The sequence below is a fragment of the Meleagris gallopavo genome, chromosome 4, assembly GCF_000146605.3.
Source record: "Meleagris gallopavo isolate NT-WF06-2002-E0010 breed Aviagen turkey brand Nicholas breeding stock chromosome 4, Turkey_5.1, whole genome shotgun sequence".
Classification (NCBI taxonomy): Eukaryota; Metazoa; Chordata; class Aves; order Galliformes; family Phasianidae; genus Meleagris; species Meleagris gallopavo.
Window position 1 is genome coordinate 55,372,289 of NC_015014.2, and position 14,496 is coordinate 55,386,784.

General features: G+C 37.1%; 1 long non-coding RNA gene across 1 annotated transcript; it reads right to left on the reverse strand.

Annotated features, from left to right (window-relative positions):
• Positions 1 to 1,165: 1,165 nt before the first annotated feature.
• On the reverse strand, positions 1,166 to 8,091 carry LOC116216627. The gene is made up of 3 exons (XR_004159764.1): positions 7,980 to 8,091; positions 3,120 to 3,237; positions 1,166 to 1,948 (listed from the first exon to the last, which is right to left on the reverse strand). It is a non-coding gene; the product is annotated as an uncharacterized LOC116216627 (long non-coding RNA).
• Between the last annotated feature and the right edge of the window lie 6,405 nt (positions 8,092 to 14,496).

Here is a 14,496-nt window from a genome sequence, read left to right on the forward strand (position 1 = left end):
GTTAAGTCATCTTGAGCAAAAGCTTCTAAACATATCATGCTCTATCACATAGAACGGAACAGATGAGGAGCAACAATAAATACAAAATACTTGCCTCACATGTCCATTTGTAAGGATGAGCATTGGTTCTGGAAATAGTGAAATAGATTAGCAGAGCATTTCTCTCAGGCTCCAAAGAGAGCTCATCTAAAGATGTTCACCTTCTATGAGTCCCAGCCTTAATTTACTCTGAAAGCTTAGATATCTTTAAATGACGCTATATTGTTAGTGTAGAGATGCTCAGATAAATACATTGAGATAAAGAGGACTTCAGTGGAGTCTGAAGGGAAATAAAATGAAAGACATTTTTTTCCCCTGAAAGGAGAAAAATCTATGCCTGCTTCCTTAGTCCTTTCCTCAGCCAGGAAGAACTTCCATAGCAGTTTTGCAGGGAGGAGTCTGCATACACCAGTATTCCACAATGGAATCCTGTTGGACTGTGGCTATGATAAGATCTGCAAAGGTCATACAAGTGATACAGCAGTGACATGGTGGCAGAACTCAGAGGCAGTCATTGTCAGCTCAGAGCCACACAAACAAGCTCACACTGATCTGTGCAGGTTTAACAACTAATAGCAGTGATATTATACCCCCTTCTGCATTACAGACCATTCAATGCATGTGACAGAGAAGCCTGCACAGTCTTGCAATCTCACATCTCAGTTTGCCCCTCACTTTTAAGATGACATAGATGCAAACTGCAGAGGCTACCAAACTGTCAGATTCTGAGAAGTGAAATAGAGTTTGCATTACCCTGTAATTCTAAATATTACATTTTAAGTCCTAACAATTGCCATCATTCAAGCTGAGCCTTCAACTGTAACTGTGAATTTGGACTCCAAATTGGGTAATTTTTCAACCATCACTTTGCAAGAGTAAAAGTTTACTGTGTGGATATCTTCAGATTCTTGGCAATTGCCAGGTGAAGAAAGTGGAATCTGGAGAACCATTTTAAATTTCAAAATCACTGTGGAGGTCATCTAAGGAATCTGTTTATTTCCAGTGTGAACCTATCCAAATTAATAGCATTGTGCTCACTACTGTTACTGCCTGAAAGAGTTCAAAAGTTAAAGACTGCAGAAGACGTTTCTCTAGTACTCCACAGAAAACACAACACTTTTGTGTGAGCGATACTGAAGACATCAGAGAATCCTTCTCTGAATTTTGATGTTTTTATTGAAGAAACAAATGACAGCAGGCACAATCACAGCGCTAGGAGTTTGGCAGACTGAAAGGAATATCCCCAAAAAATCAAGAGCATCAAAGAAAAGATGTGTATCCTACTTATGGATAATAGAAGTCATTCCAATAGTACTCACTCTTTAAGTTTCTGCCATTAATGATGCAGAGTCAAATAAATAATTATAAATATGTAATCTCCACATATAAACATACTCAATTCAGAACAAGATTTTTTCCCCCCTAAGTTCCCAGAAACATCGCACAAAAGAAACCACAGACCAGTGCATTATACTGATACAGAGCCTAACTGCTGCACTACATACCAAATCTAATTTTAGGTGAAGCTTCAGATAAACAGTAGAGACAAAACTGCGTTGAACAAAGACATCACAAATGCAAGGGAAATAATATTCCATTTTGTCACGATAATAGAAGATGAGATGAACAGTACTCTCTTCAAGACAACATTGCTGCTCCATGTATAGACCTCTCTCAGACAATCATAGTTGCATAATCATTTGCTAGTCAACATGGCCTGAGATAAAACGGATCTTTGGATTTCTTGTGTGGGTAGTTCATATACTTAACCAGAAGCAGTTTTCTGCTAGTATTTTATATATTTTCTGCCCCTTCAGTTCAAAGGCCAAATCTCCATCCTTTGCCATGCTGATATTGTCCTCCCTCTTGCACATTCTCCAGGTTCTCAATCAATCCCTTTATACTTTGTCTGAAAAGACACAGGGAAGTTTTTCAAAGACAAAGTGTTCTACAAATCCTACATGGATTCAAAAGCATTTTGATAGCAGCAGAGTTAAAGTCTTACTGTGATAAAGTATAGGAATAGCTAGAGCATTCCCATTACGACTAGCCTTTGCCAGAACAGTTTAGAGCAGACAAGAATTTTGTTTTAAGAAAATAGTTTGTCGAAAGCGTTAAAGTGCAGAATTTTTTTGCTTTACCATCAGCCAACTTTATTAACAAAAGAAATTTAAACAGAATTATCAGACTTCAAGATACCCAAAAATTGAGAAGTCTACTCTGAAGTTACCTGGATTTATGATCCTGGTTGATTATGAAACTAAATGTATAGTAATATATTTCATACTGAATTGTAGTCTCAATTCTGAGACTTGATTTTTTCACTATAATTATCCTCCCATTCCCTTCTCTCAGCTTTCCCTGAAAACTTATGTAAATAAAACAGTTAAAGATTAGGGATCATCTTCTACACTTTCCACATTAAGTGCACATACTCACAATTTCACAAGTAGGATTGCTTTTTAAAGAAAGCATTCTTTAGAAGTTAAAGGTAAATGGATACCAAGGTAAATGCTTACTGGTAGAAACATGAACAATAGACTAAGGAAGTAACCTTGAAAGCATAAACAACAATAGTGAGAATTGCTACAGTGAGCATTTGATCCTGGTGTCAAGTTTTCATACCAACTAAGTAGCTCACATTTTCTGTCATTTGTTATGACTTCCTTCCCTAGTTCATACTTTGTTTTAAGCCATTTGATTTCCACTGTTAAAATAGAACTTTGATATTAGTGTATTGTTTTGCAACTAAAATATTAATTCACGCCACCATATTCATTTGCATAAGTAAAATCAAATCCAAGAATGTCAGTAAAGAAGCAAGAAAGCGTAAGATACTTCCTTAAATCTAATTAGCACATGGAGGATCCCCTTAGCATGAAACAGGCTTCCTTGCTAAGACAAAAGCAATTGATACATTTTTTTTCTCTATCGTTATTCTTTTTCCCCATATAGATCTTAATTATTTCCCATTTCTGGTGGAGTTACTTAACTCCTATATGACAACAACTGATAAAGTAATAAGAAAGCATTTGCAAAATGGTACAGTTATAGTAACTTCCATCAACATAAAGACGTACCTTAAACCTTGCTCAGCTTCAGCTGTGGCAGGGTATTGATGGTCCTAGGGGCAGAAATGGCATCCTGGGCCACAGAGAAGGAGTGCGATCTCCAGGCAGGTGGCAGGGACAGTCAGGACTGCCAGAGAAATGCCAAAATCAGGCACGCACAAATGTTTTTACAAAGATATTCCAGTTTGTGAAATCTGATACAATAGGTATACATGAAGATCTTCTCAGTATTTGAGAACACTAAACTAAAGCTTTCTCTAAGAGTAAGATATTGCTTTCTTTATCCGGTCACAATCCATCTCTGGAGAGGCACAGTTCTCCTCAGTGTCACAAAACAGCTTTAACTGATGCCAAGTAGTAAGTGGCTGAGGGATTTAAATCCAGGCACTTTTTTTGAGCAAAGCTTCTCTCCAAAAAGCTGTTTACTCAGAGGTTCCAATTTATCCAGGTTTACAGATTTATAATTAACAATACACTGCAGAAAACAAATATGCTGAAATTTGACTGCTATACCAGTGGTTTGCATTTCAAATCTTTGTCTGGCAGCAGATTGTGAAGGATACAAATACCATTGCCTTTGCTTATTTGTAATTTGCATTTTATATTTTGTTTAAAAATTGACATCAAGCGTTCATCCTTGGAAGCAAAATTGCTTCCGGTAAGTTCTTCATGATACCATGCAAAGCATTATTAGGTATATCAATGATCATATATAGGAAAAAACTGACTCACCCAACTGGTGATAGGGTCTCTGGTTATAGAACACTTCTTGTCAGTAAGAGCCCTTCATCCAGGAGACATTCTCCCTTCTAAGGCTAGTCCTTAAACGAGCCCAGTGAGGGGCTTGTGTCTTCCTTAGCCAGCTGCTCCCTTCATGAAGTGCTCAATCATCAGTTCAGAACAAAACAGTTCCCAGTACAGCAAGGAAAAAGCTTCCCTATTTACTCTGTCCTGAGTCAGGAAGGCCCTCAGAACAGTGTCTGCTCCTCAACAAGCTAAACATGCTAAGGTGAAAGAAGCTTCCTTGTTGCCAAGAAAAAGAGCAGAAGAAAGAAAAATATGCTTTACTGAGAGCAAGCAGAGTAGATCGGGGAAGGGATTTGTTTTTCAAAAGTTTCATTGTACACTTTTCTACTCAGCAGATGCATCATTACCTTAAGAAGATATTTTATTTATGAAGTACATATCCCTGTGATCGCTACCTTCTAACATACTTCAAACTAGACTGTGACAGTCTTCAGGCTACTGCTGAAGTCCTACATCAGGATACTAGACAACTACATAATCAACAAGAAAAATAACATTTTTTTCAGATGAGCTTTTCCAGATGCATGCAAAAATAGGGAAGAGTAAGCAGCAGTAGACTGGCTTGCCAATAGAATCCTATCAGTCCATGTCCTAAGAGTCTTGTGATTATTAAAGGGCAACACATCAGTTGCTTTAAGTTCAAAGTATTCAGAAATTGAGTGATCATTGAGCTTTTGCTCATATCATCTGTCCTCATTTTGGCTGAAATAATTATCTTAGTAGCCGGTATGATATTTGAATGCTTTGAATTTATGACAAAAATAATGTTGATAGCACACTGATGTTTTAGTTGAAGCTGAGCAGTACTTACACAGTGCCAAGGGCATTTCTCACTTTGCCCTGCCAGTGAGGAGCTGGCAGTGCACAACAAGCTGGGAGAGGACACAACCAGGGCAGCTGACCCCAGCAGGCAAAGGAATGCCCCATACCATATGGCATCATGCTTGTCAATACAACTGCGAGAGCTGGCTGGAAAAGTGGCCACTGCTTGGGGTTCCAGTAGGCACTGGTCAGCAGGTGGTAAAAAATTGTATTATGCATTGTTTCTTCCGTACATTATTTTCTATTGTGTATTGTTTTCTTCCTTTTCTATTCTAACCCTCACTATCTCAACCCACGTGTTTTACCTTTTTCTGATTCTGTTCCCTGCCAGTGTGGAGGAGTGAATAATTGCGTTAACTGTGTTGCTGAGATACCTGCCATGTTTAACCACAAATGGTTTTTTTTGTTTGTTTGGTTTTTTGTTTGTTTGTTTTTACAGACTATACTTCAGATTTGACACCACCTCCACTGACATCATTTGTCATGCTTTGGCTGCAGATTCCCTTTTATGTACTTGTATCTCTCAATTAATATATGCACCTTTTTTTATTTTCCTCCAAAATTTTGCCCTACAATATATCAAAATGTATTTAAATTAAAAAAAGATTAAAGAGATTAAAAAAGAAATCACTGAATAAAAATGGTAGATCAGATTGTATCTGTGAAGTGTTTGGGGTCTGCCTTTTTAAAAAAAAAAAACTGATTTTGCTCATGCTGCTTACATGTGCAGCCATTCTTATTTCTGCTAGGAGGTGCAGCTGATTACTTCAAACTGGACTTCAATATCTTGGCTCCACAAAAGTCAATAGTCAGTGGCAAAACATTCAAGAACACCAAAATTATGCACCTGCATAGAGACTAGAAAAATCAACCTAGTAAATATTTCTTCAAATTTATTGAAGTATAAACTGAGCAGCAACCACAAGATGACAATTTTGTAAGTGATGCTGAAATTCAAAAGAAATGAGATTTTGAACACCTGGTTTCCCTGGATCCTTATCACTTCCACAAGCCACAAAATGATGCAGCCACTACATTTGTAAGTGAATGGAACAGTCTGTATTCAGAACAAGTTTAACACACTATATCAATTCATCAAAAATAGAAGTCCTCTGAAAGCTTAAACCTTGTCTATGAAACTGCGTGAATCATAACTTTTAAAGAAATTCATTCCACATAATGGAATAAGGCTAAGTAAAAGAGTAGTTTTCAGACACTTATCAATACAGCTTACTGATTTTCTATTACTTTTGTTTAGCATCTGTAAGATGAGACTGTATTCAGAACAATTAAGACAAAATGGAATGCAATACAGTATCTATCTGGTAATTTGAAATTCTTGATTTCTGCAGCAAACATTGACTGACAAAGTTGCACAAAATACCAAACAATCCTGCTGACAAAAGAATTCTTCTGCCAAGAAGCTTCAGTAAGGTTTTATGTATTTTTCCAGCCATTTCTTCTCATTTGAAAGCTGAATATATGCCCAGGGATGAAGCTGTAGTCACAGTGGTAAATACTTTTGCATAAAGAGTCCTCATTCTGCTCACCTGTAAATTGCTAGTTACATTGTAGAATGTTCATGACTTGATTCTCTTTTGATCTCAACATTTAATAATTCTCAAACTTGAAGAAATGTAGTCACAGAGGCACAAGTTCATTTTACCTAATAAAACAAAGTGTACATCTTTGGATTTGCATCTCTGCTGTTTCCCATCAGAATACCTATCTCTGCTCCCACTCAGAGATTCACATCTGTTAGCTAAAGACTATGGCAGGCTGAGATGCTTACGTGCTCTAGTCATGTTTTTCAAGGCTACCTACAAGTGCAGATTCTCTACAAGAAGTACTTAAAAGAATCTGGTGTTAATAACACATCAACAGCTGGATTGCAAAACAAAACAAATTCAGCAATTCCATGTCACACTGTCACTTCTCCAAAGCCCTGCTTCCACGCAGCAGCTACAGAGCTGATGAAAATCTGAAGCATATCATTATGCAGTCTGAGATGAGAAGATGAGAGATGAGAAGAGCATCAGATGGCTCTTCTTTTATCCAACACGAAGACTACACTGTAGACATATTACAATGCTTTGACAAAACACTAGCAGCACAGATTCGTTCTATCTGCCAAACCACATGCTTTCATCCATGTTCTAGCCACAGAAAAACACAAAACCTGCAGAGTCAGCATGCATGGATACAGCCAGAGAAGAACTTGCCAGCCTTGCAGTTATTGCACAGCACAACAAAAATCAGAATATACACATCCTATAACAGGCTGCGTTCATGGAAAGTTGCAGACCCTTTAACTACTTCGCTATGTTTGAACAAATAAAAGGCCTGATTTTCACACAACAGTGTAGCAAAGAGCTCTTTGCTCCTGCCCTAGACATGTCAGAGAGGCTCTACCATCCTTCTGTAGCTTTCTTAGCAGAGATCCATAGAGAACTATAAGCTGATTAGGCAAAAATCTTAGATTAAACATGTCTTAAACAAAATTATTTCAATAAATGTCATACTCTGTTTGGGCTCTTGTTTGAGCTGAAATACATCTCATATTGTTTCTGGTGCTCCCTCCTCCCCTGTGAATTCCTTCAGAAATTGAAATTCCTGGATTGCATCATGTGATTTATAAAGATGGGTGCTTCTACCAATTTCAAAAGCCCAAGATATTGTCATAATCCGAATATTTAGATATTTTGTAGTTCAGCCAGTATCCCAACAGCCTGACTAGCCACTGTTTTCAAGTCAGAGACATTCCTCCTTAGGAAAAACAACAGCACCACATAAGTTACAGCAATGCTTTCTCACATAAATATTTATCAAGAGAAGATAACGCTTTTTCCTATTAAATTTCAACAGAGATTTGCAGGGAATCTTCCCCTCTGAAAGCTCAACAAATTCAGCCAACCAAATGGGATATACTTCCCAAATAATTATTAGCATACTTTAACTTGAGGACGTCGATTATACCTGGCACAATTCAAACTGAAACATCAGCCCACTTGCCATCTGGTTTATATGTATCTAACCTAGAAAGCAGCAACAGAACAGCTAAAAGACTGCTACCATGGAAACAGTATACATACAGTAAATGTTCCATGCAGATCTTTTAAATTCTTATAAAGTACTAGTAGGGCCTTGGAAACAGCGAAATTTCTTCAGACAAATTCTTTGTGATAGCAGGCAAAGCATTATTATGATGACAATAATATATATAGGAAGAAGTTGACTCACCAATCTGGCGACAGGAATTCAGGCATATAACGCTCTTTCTCAAGAAGCAGCCTTCATCCTCAAGACGCTGTTACTTTGGAGGCTAGCCCTTAAATGAGCTCAGGGAGGGCTGGACCCAGCTTTTTTGTCACATGGGAAGCACAGGAGAATTGCTTGCACCTGTGCTTCCTGTGCCAGCCACTCCCTTCACCAGCTGCTCAATCATCAGTTTAGGCTGTGACATAACTGTTCCTTTACAGCACGATACTCATAAACTCCTAGTTTAAGTTCACTTCTTTGGACAGAGACAAGTTTGGGGAAGATTTAATCATAAGTTTAGTATATTCAGGCATTTAAGTTCTTGAAGAAAGATGACGTATTTTTTTTTTTCCAGGGCCAGTTAAAACATTGCAAATAATAGTTAAAAAAAAAAAAAGGGGGTGGAGAGGGAGGTGGAAACAGGTACCGCCTGGTCTGGCAGTTGGCAACCCTGCACATAGCAGGGGGGTTGAAACTAGATGATATTTGTGGTCCTTTTCAACCCAGGCCATTCTATGATTCTATGATTAAACAGGCCAAGAGAATGTCAGACTGTGCTGTAGGGGGAAAAGTCAACCTTAAGTACCATTACACAAACATTCCATTTTAATAAAGCACAAGAAAAATAATAAGAATAAAATGCCAATGTTTCTATTTAAAAAGGGTTTTTGTATCTATTATAGTATATTCTGTAGATCAAAAAGCACAAATATGGGCCAAATCTTGCCATCGAGTCATTTTGCAGAAGAGAACTGGCTAAAGCCCCACTGTTGACCTAACCACAATGCAACATCCAGCACCCAGAATGACTGATGTGTGCAAGAGATGTTAACAATTTACAAATACCAAAGAAACTGAGAGGACTTAGGTTTGAGATATTTTAGATATTGGAGAACTAAACAAAAAGGAAAGCAGCAGATGTCTTTTGGATAAAATCTGCATGCTAATCTAAACAGTGCTCTAGCACAGAATTTGTTCACAGCTACTCCTGGTGTGTGCTCCAGCACACCTGAAGAACTTCAGTGGCTTATTTTTTATTTTTTTTAAAGGTAAATATTTTCCTGAGAGAGTTTGGTCAGCTGCTATCCTAGATCTCAAATTTTGAGGTGACTCGGCATCACATTTTGATGATAAAGTGCAGAGCTGAATGGGGTGGGAAATAAAAGCAAATAAATGTACATGAATAGAATGGATTCTCCAACCCAGAATCAGAGCCTTTCAAACCACTGCCAAGCCATCAATAAGCAAAATTCGGTTTCTAAAAAATCTTCTCCAGACCATCACTTTGCACACAGTCACACATTTTCCTGTTTCTTCCTATTTGTTCTTCCCTCCCTTTTTATTTATTTATCATAGCCATCTTTCAGTCATACAGCACAAAGAATTACATGCTGACACCAATTTTGTCAAGTCATCACTTTTCAAATAAACTCTGTTCTGAAAGGATGAATGTGAAGCAGGGGGTCCATATGCCCTGTCATGCTACTTCCTTTCTAACAACACAGTTCTTGTTTATTTTGTGGATAATGTTAATTATCTGAGAACAATATTTTAATCTTACAGTTAGACAGAACCTTTGTAAGTTTTTAATCCCCAATGACTCAAATTCATTTCACATTAATGTTATTTTTTGTGGGCAAGAATGAACAACGTAAGGACTGAATCAGAAGTAGTCAACTTTCTTTCAGGAATTTTATCAACTTATCAAAAACAAACAAAAAAAGGATGCCAGAAAGGTATATGTCTGTGGCAACAAAAAAATAAATATTAGTAACTCCAAAATATAATGAGAATATTCTCAAACAAGTAACACTACATTTTGTACTGCATTTAAATTGATAGTAGTAGATCTAGCATCTATGTGAAAAACCTTTTTGTCTTTTCCAGATGTTATTCTCTCTTTAATCACAAGAGAGCAGTGTTTTCCAATGCTTCCCGTTCAGAAACGTACTTAACCAAAGCCAAGCCAATATCCATCTGAGAATTCTTGGATCCTTGAGTAGGATTGAATGCGTAAAGTGATGTTAGTCATACATTCACTGCCTCCCTGCTCGCCCCAAAATATGATTTGGTATCTCTCATAGCAGGAGATATTCAACTGTTTATTGTAGTTCAATGAAGGAGAGAAGCAGTTAAAAAGTGAAGCCTTTCAGCAAGTATTACAGCAGAAATTCCAGACACACATTCATCATGAAAAGTATTGCTTTCCTTCTGGCTCTATTCAGTCTTAAGTTCATGATCTCCCTGAAAAGTTTCATCACAAATGGTGATTCAAAAGTATTGGGAAAAATTTGGGAAAAAAAGAAAAAAGAAAAAAAAAGAAACCCACAACACTACCATAATAGAATTAAATAATAAAGGATTAAATATCCCATGTCCACTTCTAGTACAAGATAGCAAAGTAGAGGTGGGTGATCTCCCTCTTTTGCACTGTATTTTCTTATTTATTTATCTGCTAAGCATAAACAGAAGATTTCTTCAGGGCTGGAAGAAAACAGTTTAATCTGAAAGACCTTTCAAATGCCTTAAAGTATCAGCCACCACATCACTGGGCAATCTGTTCCACTGCCTGACCACCCCCCTACTGTAAAAGATTTTTTCCTTATATCTAACCCAAATTTATTCTCTGAGCTTGAAACCATTTCCCCTTGTTCTATCACTGCAGACCCTACTGAAGAGTCTGTTCTCTTCTTTCCTATAGCTCCCTTTTAAATATGGAAAGGCCTCAATCAGGTTCCCCTGGAGTCTTCTCTTTTCCAGGCTGAACAGCCCCAGCTCTCTCAGCCTGCCCTCACAGAAGAGGTGTTCCATTCCATGGATGATTTCTGTGGCCTTTCTCTGGATCTAAATCATGACTCCTTCCTCCATTAGGGTTTTTCTTTAGAGAAGCTGGTTACCACCACAGCAAGAGCAGAGGTATTCATATTGCCTAGCTTATGGCACAGATCCTCAAGAAACAATATGATTTTGAATCAAGACATCCAAGCCCAGAGGGAAAAAATCACAGCATCTACTTTAGATTCACATTCTAGATCAGTATCTCTTAGTCTACTTCCATTCAATATAAGAAACAGAGTACAGGTGTAACTGAGACTGAGTGAGCACAACCAGCATAAGCCTTTTCCTTCTCTTAGATCAAGACTAAAAATGTTCAGTGATTGTGAATCAATTTCTGGAAATCTGCAGTTGTAGGAACCTGGTTTTCTAGAGAAAAGAATACATGTAGTTACCATACAAAATGTAAACACATAGACGCCTGAGTATCTCCATGATTACAAGCCACAAAGCTACTTTAGGAGGCATCCTTGGTATTTCTTCTTGAGGATGTTCCCTTTGCTTAAATAATTTAACATTTTCCAGACCAAAGACCAGAGCCCAAGTGCCTCGACCTATAGGCTAAACTGTTATCCAGATCTCACACTATGTGCTTTAATGAACATTATGGTATTCAGTACAAAATAGAGAAACACTACACAGGAGAGACTCAAGGAAATACACAGTGACTTGAACATTTAGATGAGAAAACACATTCAAATTCACTTCCTGCTTCAGATTTAAGCAAGGTTTGGGGGAAGAATTCCTTTTCTCAGTTTATAACAGGGCCAAAATTATAGAAGAGATACTGGAGCTAATACTGTCCTAAACATGTGAATCTGTGTCACAACACAGCAGCATGAAGATGCTGCAGCTTAGAAACACTACAAAAAGCAGAGAAAGAAGTTTACAGCCACTTTCTCAAACTCAAAGATGCTGTATGACAGTAACCAATAATATGTGTAGTAAATAGCATTTAATTGTATTAGCTTTTCTTACAAATTTCTCAAAAAATATATATATTCTGGGAAATACAGCAGCATTTGATATAAAAAGAGATTCCAGTCTATTTGTATCAACAGGAAGAAACGCACAATATGGTATAGGTGTGCTTTAGTTAGCCACAGCTACTCAAACAAAACGGTCTGATTTAAATAAAACCGAGAGAACCTTCACACTATTTTAATGGTTATGGGGAAAAAAAAAAATCTCTTTTTAAAATGTATTAAATAAGCTGCATGTAAATTAAGACATAGTAAGGAAAGATATATTAGAACTATACAATAGACAAAACCTTACTAAATACAGTAAAACACACAGAGTAAAATGATGATTTCCAATTATTCCAAAGCTGAGGTCAGGCTGAAAAAAAAGAAAAGTGAGCACAGATTTTGATTTGTAATGTTTATACATTGCTAAGGAAACCATATACAACAATCTAAAAGAACATTTCCAAGAATATGTTTATGATTATACAAATATATATAAATATTTTTATACTTACAAAGCACTCTAAAATGCTACTCTTTGTATTTACCCTAATCTAACCCAGAGGACAGTTTCAACTTCAACAAAGAAATCCATTCACTGTGTATCCATGCTTAAAAAAAAAATAACAACAATACCATTTTATAGTCCTATTCTTTGACATTTCTAGTTTAAGCAATTTTACTATTTCACCCCTATCTGGAGACTCCAAATGTTAATTGACCGTATTCTCCAGCTGAAGGGAAAAGAGGCAGCACACAGGGAGTTAATCCTATTTCCATTTGAGACACAAGTGACTGCATAATTAATTACACCAATGCTTTCACTTGTGCATGTGATTGGAAACAACTGGCTCTCCCATTTCACCAGTGAAAGGCTTCCACATTAATTTATAATGCAAACAAGCGTGTGGGAGTGAAAGACTTTGTGTGTGAGAGTGTGATCATTCATTCTTCTGTACTAGATTTGTTGCACGTATAGTCACTATCAGAACTTTGATATTTATTCTCTTTGTTTTAATGGTTACTCTCTACATTAAAATAGGTTCTAGGGTTTGATTGGTCTAAATTCACATTACAGAGCGCAGTTGTTAATTTCAGTTGAACAAAAGAAAATCATTTAGGCTGTCATTTTTTACCAAACATTTCCTATTGTGATTCCAAGCAGTCCCTAACAGTAAGCTAAAGACCGAACCAAGTATAAGTCAGCCACTGTAAATAACATCTTACTAACACTTCAAAGACATAATTTCTTAACTTGAAAGCACAATGCCTTTAAAGCATTTACTATTTGGAAGTAGACTCTATGAATCAAGTTCAAAAATGCAGTTCCTGGGAAAGGCACCAGCACAAATCAATGAGCAACTCTAGAGAAGAAGAAAAAATAAAAGTTCCTTAGGTTCCTGCCATGCAATTTTTGTTCATTGTTTGCAGTCATTCAGTATTGCATGAATATCAGCTTTTCAAGAAGGGTTCACCTACCACAACAGATTTCTATTTGTCACAAGGTACCATTATGCATTCTTAATAAACAACTGCTAAGCAAACTAAGCATGAATTCCGTCTGTGCAGTTATATCAATCTAACTGACAGCAGATAGATATGAGAAATTCTGCCCCTCTCTCTGCAGGGAGAGTGAACAGGTACTAATTTCTAGCTATCATCTTACCTGATTTTATCAGCAGTTGCAGAACATTTAAAGGTTTTCTTTGTTCCTCAGAAGTCACCAGTTGTGACTGAACCCTGCAACAGACTTTCACTGACTAATGACAATGCTTTACAGAGAAAAATGATACTTTATATTTCTATCACTGGTTTGCGGCTTCTGCTTTACTTTGCTTGTTAAAGGACAATTTCAGAATAAGCAGGACCTTTATCTCTTCTATCAGCCAAATTTCTTATAGTACACTTTTAGTGTGTTTCCACAAAACACTTTAAAACACATTCATTTTTAGTCCTTTCTTCCAGGTTCAGACAGTAGGCAGTTCATCCCATAAAAACTACTTTCTTTTTTGGCATTACATGTTCTGCTACTGTTCTTTCACAATCAACTCGCCTCCAGCAAAATGCGCAAACCATTCCTTTTTCAATTTCACAATCGCCTAGGCATGATTCGGTCAGTGTAATACTTAAACACTGTAATCCTAATCCTCTCACTCTTTCATCTAGAAACTCAAGGTTCTTCACTAAACATTGTGATTTCACCCCTCAGTTCAGGCCTCCTAAAGATAAAAATGTTAAAACCAAAGCAGTAATTCTACAGTGGAGAAACTGTGGCTACACTGAGAAAAGGAAATCTCACTATAGGATACCTCCTGTGATGTGCCAACGTAACTCCTCATAGACCTGTTCTGATCCAGAATTGGATTAATTCCTGCATACATATATAAAAATACAGTGATACATTCATATATACAGATATGCATGCATACACACAATTATGTGGAGAGAAAGGTAGCTAGCTTCCAAAGCCCAAAGGTCTCATATCCCACATAATGAAACTATAGCCTGATCTTAAACCTACCGTTAGCATCTGGATCTAACACGCAGAACATCAGGTCTGGAGAGCCTCTGAAGCACAGTGTGGCACGTCTCTATCCCAAATTTAGACTGAAGATTAGAGTCTCAGAACTCAATGTTTAGAAATGCACTTTTCTGTATCATCCTGGCAGTGAAATACTTCTTAGACAAATTAGACC